At 42.3% G+C, this 10,700-nt stretch overlaps 1 pseudogene; it reads left to right on the forward strand.

Annotated features, from left to right (window-relative positions):
* The first annotated feature begins 80 nt into the window (after positions 1-80).
* LOC112314774 (T-complex protein 1 subunit gamma pseudogene) lies at positions 81-2,147 on the forward strand (annotated as a pseudogene).
* The last annotated feature ends 8,553 nt before the right edge of the window (positions 2,148-10,700 follow it).

Below are 10,700 nucleotides of genomic sequence, written 5' to 3' on the forward strand. Positions count from 1 at the left end.
ATACAATGGCAATAACAACATAACTATCAATAATTACTTTAAATGCAAATGGATTAAATGTTCCAATCAAAAGACATATGATGACTAAATGGGTAAGGAAACAAGACCCTTACATATGTTGCCTATAAGACTCACTTCAGATTGAAAGATATGCATAGAATGAAAGTGAAGGGATAGAAAAAGATCTTTCATGAATAAGGAAATGAATAAAAAATCTGGGGTAGCCATACTTATATTAGACAAAATAGACTTTAAAAGAAAGGCTGTAACAAAAGACTAAGAAGGGCCCAGCAATTTCACTTCTGGGTATTTATCTAAGAAACCCAAAACACTAATTTGAAAAGACATGTATCCAATTGTTCTTTGCAGCATTGTTTACATTAGCCAAGATATGGAAGCAACCTAAGTGTCCATCAATAGATGGATAGAGCAGAAGTAGTACAGCTCTCCAGAAGCTTCTGTGGGTTCCCCTGGCTCTGGGTACTTCGTTCTGCATCATGCAGCCATTATAGGCCATCATCCCATGCTCGTGTTCAGCCTGAACACAGAATCTGGAAGAAAAGTTCAATTTTGAAATATCAATATGGCCAAGGCTACTGCAGGTATCTCTGAACATGTTTGAGACCCAAGTCCATGATGAAGATGCTTTTGGACCCAAAGGGAGGCACTGTCATGACTAAAGATGTCAATGCCATTCTTCAAGAGATTCAAGTTCAGCATCCAGTGAGTGGCCCAGTCCATGACTGAAGTTAGCCAGACACAGGATGAAGAGTTTGGAGATGGGATCACATCTTTAATAATTCTTGCAGGGGAGATGCTTTCTGTGGCTGAGCACTTCCTAGAGCAGCAGATGCACCCAACAGTGATGATCAGTGCTTGCCAAAAAGCATTGGATGATTTGATCAGCACCCTTAAGAAAATCAGTACACCCATTGACACCAACAACCAATATATGTTGCTGAACATCATCAACAGCTGTGTTACTACTAAAGCAAGCAGTCCGCAGTCTTCTTTGGCTTGCATCATTGCCATGGATGCTGTCAAAACTGTACAGTTTGAAGAGAATGAATGGAAGGAGATTGACATCAACAAATGTACAAGGGTAGAAAAGATGCCTGGGAGCATCACTGAAGACTTGTGTGTCTTATGTGGAGTCATGATTAACAAAGATGTGACCCATCCATGAGTGTAATGCTATATCAAGAACCCTCGCATTGTGCTGTTGGATTCTTCTCTAAACATTCTCTAAACAGAAAGGAAAAAGACAAACTGACATTGAGATCACATGAGAGAGGGACTTCACCTGAATCTTTCAAATGGAAGAAGAGTACATCAATTGGCTCTGTAAGGACATCATCCATATGAAGCCCAATGCGGCCATCACTGAAAAGGGCAAATCAGATCTAGCTCAGCACTACCTCTTGTGGGCCAACATCACAACCATCCATAGAGTCCAGAAGACAGACCATATTCACATAGCTAGAGCCTGTGGGACCCAGATAGTCATCTGACAGGAGGAACTGAGAGAAGATGATATTGGGACAGGAGTAGGCCTGTTGGAAATTGAGAAAATTGGATATGAGTATTTTACTTTCATCATAGAGTGTAAAGACCCCAAGTCTTGTACTATTCTCCTCCTGAGTGTGGGTTGGGAGAGGACAACATCAAGATTCTCTTGGAAGTAGAATGCAACCTCCAGGATGCCATGCAAATTGCCACAACATTATCCTGGACCCCTAGCTGGTGCCAGGAGGTGGGGCCTGTGAGATGGCTGTGGCTCATGCCTTGACAGAAAAGTCCAAGGCATGACTAGTATGGAGTAATGGCCATACAGGGCTGTTGCCCAAGCCCAGGAGGTCATTCTTCATACCCTTATTCAGAATGGTGGGCCAAGCCCCTTCTGTCTATTTACTTCCCTTTGGGCCAAGCACACCAGGAGAACTGTGAGACCTGGGGCATAAATGGTGAGACAGGTGAACATGAAGAACTGGGCATCTGGGAGCCACTGGCTATGAAGCTGCAAACATAAGACAGCAGTGGAGATGGCAGTTTTGCTGCTGTGGATTGATGGCATTGTCTTAGGCCACACAAAGATGAACAATAACCAGGGCTGGCAAGGTGGGTTTCCTGATGCTGGTCAGGAGTGAGTGGTGGGCAAAGTGGCCTCAACACACAGAACCAACAGTCTCCCTCTTCCCTGAGCCATTCTGCCAGGGATACTGTGGATGCCTTTGTTTGGAAGGGATCAGGTTGAAAGGCAGCCCCCAGGCCCTTTCTGTCCCAGCTCAGTTTGCAGAAGGCACTGACATGTAATTCTTCTCTATTGTAAGCTTTCCATTTAGTTTGCTTCTTGTTATTAAATCTAAGTCATTTGAAAAAAAAAAGTGTACCTATATACAATGGAATATTATTGATAAATGGGGGATTGGCATAACTGGGTATGTGGAGTAGAGACATCACTCAGGCTGCTGTGCAGAAAAGGCACTGGTAGGAGCAAATCATTCATGGGATTGCTGGAGACACAAAGCAGGAGAGAAGGAGAAAGATGGAGAGGATGAATGAAGGCAGGAGATCCTCAGAAAGCAGAATCATGAAGATTGGTGAATAGAGTTAAAGGTAATGTCTGGGTTCCTGTTTGGGCAACAGGTGTTTCTGTTTTTATACTCCACAGTGACAGAAATGCAGAAACGGGGTCATGTTTGGGGAGAATGGTAACAAGATGCTTTTTTGACATGTTAAATTTGAGATGTTTGTGGCCAACTTAGTGTCTATTCTAGCAGACAGATAAATATGCAAGTTAGAGGCTCAGGAAAGGAGTATAGAGTGGAGATGGATACTTTGGTGTGACCATCAGATAGATGAAAGCCATGCGAGGGGATGATTTCACCCAAGGAGAGGGTGTGGAATAAAAAGACAAGAGGTGACAGGGTAGGGGGCACAATCATCGCAGGGGTTGGAAAGGCAGTGTAGGCCTCCTGCCACTGGAGGGGCCAGCTTTCTTCCCTTTTCTTTCTTCCAGCCCCCCTCTCTTCTTTTCTACCCTTTCTTCCTTTCTTACTCCCTTCTTTTCTTCTTTCTCTTGTTTCCCCTTCCTTGCTTCCGTTCCCTTCCTCCCTTCTTTTCTTCCATTCTAATTCTCCAAAATTAAGCTTGACAAGTTCAAATTGGGTGGTAATGGTTGCCTGTGTGAAGACAGCATAGGAGTGGGGGTGGCTGGGGCAGCTCAATGGGGTGAAGTGACTGGCCGTATATATGTATACACACACACACACACACATTCACTCCCTTGTATGTGTGGTGGAGAGAGAGAGAGAGAAGGGAAAGGATATGGGAGCCAGGTTTCTCACTGTTAAAGAAGAGAGGTATAAATATGATGGAAAGGAGAAACTAGAATGAGCCCTCTGATATTGGTTTAGAATGGGAATGGTTTGTATACATTCATGCTTTGTAATGTAGAGAGATAGAGATATGAAAATGTGTATGTGGGTGGGTGTACACATACATTTATTCTCTGTTTTGTCTACTGAGAGGGCCTGGGAACAGTGACATCCTCATGACGATGAACACATGAACATGCCTAGCACCCAGATCTCAGCTTCTAAATACTGCTCCTCATTAAAAGACACCAAGGCTCCTAGAAAAATGGTTAATTTCAGACAAGGCTTGGGCAGAAAATGTATAAGATGGATCTGGAAAATTCTGTTGTGAACTAAGTGTTCAAGTAATGATGAGAACATGTCAAAAGACATTGTAATTTAAAGGAACTCCCACTTGCCAAATTTGAGACAATTTGACCATCAAAGTAAATAATAATAATAATCTGTTAAAACCAGTAGAAAAATATAGGAGTTCATAAGTCCCCACAGATCTAATAATAAAAAAATAAATAGGGGAAAAAGAAATTCTTCTTAATATAGTAGAATATAAATGAACAAGTGTAGAAAATAACCAAGAGGGACTAGAGACAGGACAGAGTCAAAGAAGTATGCATAGTGGAAACCTAAAGAAACGCATTGAGAAAGAGAGTGTGGTCAATAGTGTTGACTATCACAGAGGGAGCAAGCAGAGTAAATTCTAGGAACTGTCTGATAGAGTCAAGCCCTGGAGGTCATTGGTCAGAATCAGACTGAGTGGTTGAGAAGGAAGTGAATGGGAACTGAGAAAGCGGAATCAGTGAAAACAGATAACTCACTGAAGAAATTTCACTATGAAGTGGAGGAAAGAGTTGGGTAGCTGTAGGGGAACGCACTGAGTTTAGGAAGGTCTTTATAAAATTGGAGAACTGACAGTAGTTTAAATGCTAATGGAAAGAAACTAAAACAGAAAGACAGGTTAAATATGCAGGAAAATGGGAAGAAAATTGGTAAGTGAGGTTCTAGAGAAGGCAGGAGGAGAGTAAATCCCCCCTGTGGGGAATTAGCACTTTAAAAAATTATTTTATTTTATTGTTGTTCAATTATAGTTGTCTGCATTTTCTCCACCCCCACACCCCATCCAAACCCAACTCCCTCCCTTGCTTTCACCCTCCCCCTTGGTTTTGTCCATGCATCCTTTATAGTAGTTCCTGAAAACCCTTCTCCCCACTTTCCGCTCCCCCCTCCCCTCTGGCTATTGTTAGATTGTTCTTAACTTCAATGACTCTGGTTATATTTTATTTGCTTTTTTCTTTTGTTGATTTTGTTCCGGTTAAAAGTGAGATCCTATGGTATTTGTCCCTTATCGCTTGGCTTATTTCACTTAGCATAACGCTCTCCGGTTCTATCCATGCTGTCACAAAGGATATGAGCTCCTTCTTTCTCTCTGCTGAGTAGAATTCCATTGTGTAAACGTACCATAGTTTTTTGATTCACTGATTTGCTGATGGGCACTTAGGTTGCTTCCAGCACTTGGCTATTGTAAATTGTGCTGCTAAGGACATACAGAGGGCCCAGAGACACATGAAAAGATGCTCAGCATCATTAGCCATCAGAGAGATGCAAATTAAAACCACAATGAGATACCACCCCACCAGTCAGAATGGCCAACATAAACAAGTCAACAAACAAGAGTTGGAGAGGATACAGAGAAAAGGGAACCCTAGTGCACTGTTGGTGGGAATGCAGACTGGTGCAGCCACTGTGGAAAACAGTATGGAATTTCCTCAGAAAACTAAAAATGGAACTGCCTTTTGACCTGACGATTCCACTGCTGGGATTATATCCTAAGAATCCTGAAACACCAAATCCAAAAGGAATTAGCACTTTCTTTGTAACCAGAGGGAAAATGGGAGGAAAGGTGGAATATAGGATAGTATGCAGATTTAGGGGGCAAAAAACTGAGGAAGTTTCTGTCTGATGGTTTCTGAATTTTTGTGAAATCTGAAGTGGGGGTCACTGACTGCAAGTGAGGGACAAATGCCTGAGATAAGGGACACAAAGAGCATAGAGAAGCATCTGAAGAACCTGGGAAATAAAAGGTTGGCTCAAGACATACATGCACACAACTCCTTGAAAGCACCAAGAGTCCAGTGGAGGGTGGCATTCTAGAAGTTACAGTGGCCCCAACCAGGGTCTTTCTTTTGTCCCTCTCAGACAGGGTCTACAGATTTGGTGGCACCAGCTTCCTTTTCCTTCTTTCCAACCTCCTTTTCTTCTTTCTTCCATTTCTTTTCTTAGCAGGTGAAAGTGATGTATCTTGTGCCCTCTATCAATCAATTGCCTCTCAGCTCTAAATACACCCTTCATGGCCTGCTCTGCAAACATGGAGATGTGTCCTTTTAAATGTTTCCTTTGCCAGCTGATGCAGATCAAACATTGTCAGTAGAGGGCGCTGGAGTGACATTGCACGGAGGAGGGGCTTTTCTTTCAGGTTCTGGTATACTAATATTCACAGGCACTGTTTCCCAGTACCAGGCTCCTGCAGTGCATGCTGATTAGCAGCACATGTTGACCTGCAGTTTCTCCCTGCACCCACCTTGGGTGGGTTTGTAGCAGACTGTCTCCAGTGAGACGTCTCTTCATCAACTGCTTAATGTAGGACCTGGATTTCCAGGAAGTTCCAGATGGTGGACACTCAGCCAGTGCTGCACCACAGTGACTTCTCTGCCATTGAATTACCTAGGACTGTGCCCCGTCTCAGGAGGATCTGAATCTCAGCCTTGGGGAGGCGGTAGAGGTCCCTTCCTTGGGCACTCTATCTCAACCTATAGATAGTACCTACTCCTTCTATCTGTTATTCTTATATTCTTCAAAATCTTCTATTGTTAGTGCCAGTTCCTTGTTACTCTGATCCTCCATTATAATTATTCTTTACATTAAACTTTCCCTGTTCAACATCTGTGTGTTTTATGTCTCCTGATTAGACCCTGACAAATACAGAATTGGTATCAGGAGTGGTACCAGGAGACAGACACACAAAGATGGGATTTAGGATGGGTTTGGTCATGATTTTGGCCTTGAATGCAGTGCTCCTTGTCAATGGAAAATGGGATGATGGTACTTTATGACATGAAGTGACATCACAATCAGTCAAGCTATTACTTGTTTATTGTGATGAAATGCCAACTGAAGCACATGCCTTAGATGCTAAGTGACTGCTGCATTTGACAGTTATGACAGTAATGATGATTTTGAAGATTGTGGTGTGAGGGAGACTGTGTCCCGCAGTATCCCCCAGTGTCATGGATGAAATAATACTATCAAGACAAGATCTGCTTGGGGAGAAAAGGTTGGCTAATTTCTCTGAGGAGAAGAGCCTTGAGCACCTCTTTCCCTGGGCTTTTATTGGGTTTAGGTTGCATAGGGGTACAGAGTGTATACATAAACCTCATCAATCAGTTTAATGATCAAGGAAGGGAGATATGGTTAACAGATAACATTCAAAGAATCAGAAGAGCTTATTCTGAGTCAGGGCCTGTAGACAGAGTGATGCTGAAGGGCTATAAAACCTTGGGAACAAACTCATTTTGTTCTTGGACCCTAAATATTTAGTATGCATAGCTTGAGGGCATTCTTAGCAAAGCAGGTTTCACAGGATTTAATGCATTCTTTCTCAGGCCTGATTGCCCTGGAACCGCTTGTTCCAGCACAGGGCGGCACCCCCCAGAGGCATTGTTTCAGGCCTGAGTCAGATGGGGGAAGCAAGGCAGCCAAGAGATCAGGAGACTTCTTAGAGATAAAATGAGGACTCAGGCTATAACAAAGCTGAGGGGTGAAGGTTCATCACTCCTTCTCTAAAGTCCCCTAAGTCCTTCCCTGACAGACCCTTTGCAGCTGTACCTGTCTTAGGTTCCTCCCTTGAGGAATCTTACCCATCATTGGCTAACCAGTCGTCCACCTGGGGCCAAGCATGGGGATATGAGAGAGGGGATAGGTTTTTGTCTCCTTAGTGGCTTATGTCCCTAAGGCCTTTCTACTCAGCCTTAGCCATGGGGGGGTTACAGCCCCTGGAACCAGGCAGGGTGGTTCCCAACAGTGGTGTGAGATGGATCTTTGTGAGTACACTTGAGCACTTACAGAGGAAAAACAACAAAGCTCAAGCCTTTATTTCTCAGTTTAAGTCATGGTCTAAGAACCAAAGAGTTGCCATGACAGCCCTAAGAAAATCATTTCTTGTATCCACAGGGCTATTGTTGAAAATCAAACCCAAATTTAAGTATGTGGGCTGCTAAATCACAAAATTTGAACTCAAGAGTTTCACCAACTTTCTCGTGAAAGTTGGGGAATTAACTGGTAAAGAATGGGATCCTAAAACTTGGTTTGGAAACATGTATTTGGACCCAGATGAAATTGACAACCTCTCATGGAAGCAGAGAAGCTAAAGGGGTGGATTATGCCAGTTATTGATTTATTGCCTCTCAGCTACAAATTTATTCTGTAACAGGGAATAAAAACTTTATACTACTCTGACTTACCATGAAGTAAAATTAGAATAAAATGCACTAACAAACTAATAGAAGATTCATGTATTGAAAGTTTCCTTACAAGTGTTTTGTAGACATCAGCAGTTGCAACTCCCGCTTAACCAAGGAGTGACCCTGACCACAAGAAATGGGGCAAGTGTCAGCGACCCATGTCAAACCAACAGTAAAGCTACCTGCATATTCTATGCCCTGATATCAGCAGTAAAACAACAGATGGAGTGAGGAAACTACATGATGACACATGCAGGAGATAACACTGAAACCACCCAAGAGGGAGCTGAGAAAATTCACATCACCAGAAATTCCTTAGTTCCCCTCTTCCCATGGTTCCCCTATATAAACTACAGAATGCCTGAGATGCTAAGATGGGCTTAGAGATGAGAGCCTCCCATCTTCCAGGTTGTTGGCCCCTGAGTAATACCACTTTCCTTTACATCAGCACGTTTCTTGAGTATTGGCTTGTTAGCAGCAGGCAGTATGACCTGTTTGGTTATAGTTTTAGGTAACCCAGATGGGACAAGTGGACCCCAATAGGGCCCAGACAGCCTGAATGGGATCCCAGCTGCTTGTGGCAGGCTGACCTCATGGCAGGGATTGCAGGAATTTCCCAAAGGCTGCTGAGAGTTCTTTATCTTGGGGACTCTCTGTGCTCGCTTTCTCTCTCTCTCTCTCTCTCTCTCTCTCTCTCTCTCTCTCTCTCTCTCGGCATTAGCTGACTTTAAATGCTTTGCTGATGAAAGGAAACAGGTCTCTAGGGACTGGACAGCCTCCAAACTGGGTATAGTCCCTGGTGTGCAAAACAAGGAGCCACCAGCCCTGTCCTCTGGGTCCTTTGAACCATCTGGGATTCTGTAGGAATCAATGTGCCATGTGGCAGTAGGTATGGCTCAGTGACTAAGAAAACTCCCAGTTCCCTGGTTTGGGATTTAGGGGGCACTTTTGGTATTCTGGTTTATTGATTTCCGGATTTTGAATATTCCCTTTGAAAGCTCTCATCTCTCTTGTTTGGGAGCTCTGTGAGAGCTTCTGTCTGAAATAAAACTGCCTACAGTTGTTCTCTGCTTGCTTTCTTATCTTTGAAGGACTTAGTTTGCTCTTTGTTGTTTGTTTACACAGGGAAGCCTCCATCTTTGTTATCTAGGCATTGTGCCATTTGGAACTGCCCAGGTCATTTGCACTAATGCCCCTGTCTCTCCTTTTAGAGGATTTAGTTTCAGAGTACTCATTTGCTTGAGGTTTCTCTTTGATTTAGGTGTTGTTTTGTTTCTGTTTTGAAATGAGCAGCTCGGTCTTGATCCCATCAGAGAATCCGTTAGGTTGCATTTTAGCCGACTTGTCAACTTACAGCTCTAAGTCAATAACTAATCAGAATTGTTTTGCCAAAGGTCTAGAAAATGGGCTAAGATCTCTTATGTGCAAGCTTTCATACTGTTATGTCCTAAGGATTCTACTAAGAAAGGATTTAAATGGATAGTTCAAAGAGTGGGGAAAGATCTCATGCCTCTCCCAGACTGTAAACTCAGAAAGAATAAATGAGATAAATCTTTTAAAAAAGATTTTATTTATTTATTTTCAGAGACAGGGGAAGGGAGCGAGAAAGGGAGGGAGAGAAACATCGATGTGCAAGAGATATATTGATTGGTTCCCTCCTGCACACCCCAACTGGGGATCTGGCTCACAACCCAGGCATGTGCCCTGACTGGGAATCAAACTGGTGACCTTTTTTGGTTTGTAGGCACTCAGTTCACTGATTCACACCAAGCTGGGCAAAATAAGTCTTTTAAACACTCTGAATCCTCTTCCTGGAGATGTGGGAGCTGTGGTGGTCCTGGGAATAATGGGCAATTAATGCCACTCCCCAAACTCTGTGCAGGTTGCAGAAGAAGCAGGGGCAGCTGCCTCTACTCAATGAGAAGAGAAAAAGTGGCACTTTAAAACTCAAGCCACTTTCTGCCCAAGCCTGATATTCCCCTGCCTCTCCTTCAGCCTCCTTAAAGTTGTCAAGGTCAAATAAAAATAGAAATTCTTGTCAATTATTTATTTAAATTTTTATTTAAATAAAAATTCTTTACAATTATTTATATATTGTTTATGCATATGGTTAAAAAGTAAAAACTATCTCAAAAGTTCTTTTTCAGGATAATGTTTTCTGGAAAAATATTTGATATTATAGTTGGTTTAAATTTAATTGATATCTTTTTGAAATTATTAACATAAAATATATGTTTGTAATACCCAGTTTATACAAGTAAGTTCATATCATTTATCTCTGTTACAGAATTTGGCAAGAAAATGGCTTGGGTAAAAATTGACTTTAAAATCTCAAAGTTGTTAAGAAGTAATAAATAGATGTAACTAAAATGAAGGATTTTTGATAAAGCTTTTCAGTAACAATTATGTATATATACCTAAATAGATTTTTCTGAAGTCTTGGGTGACTTGGAACTTTGGAATTTTGCTGGGTTAAAAGGTGAAAATTATTAAATATCTGAATAGTTGGACTTCTGGTCAAGATGGCAACTTAGATAAACACAGCTGGCATCCTTGTGCATCACGTCAAAATAACAACTAAAAATAGAACAACCATCACTCAGAACCATCAGAAATTAAGTTGAATGGAAGTCTGACAACTACAAAATGAAAGAAGCCACATCCATCTCAACTGGTAGGAGACATGGAGACACTGAGATGCAGAACAGCCTGGCCCCACATCCACATGTGGATAGAAATATTGGAGGGATATCTTGGGAAAGAAGAGTCTCAGCCTGACACCAGGCCCCCCAACACAGGGTTTCAGTGC

The sequence above is a fragment of the Desmodus rotundus genome, chromosome 1 (genome assembly GCF_022682495.2).
Source record: "Desmodus rotundus isolate HL8 chromosome 1, HLdesRot8A.1, whole genome shotgun sequence".
Taxonomy (NCBI): Eukaryota; Metazoa; Chordata; class Mammalia; order Chiroptera; family Phyllostomidae; genus Desmodus; species Desmodus rotundus.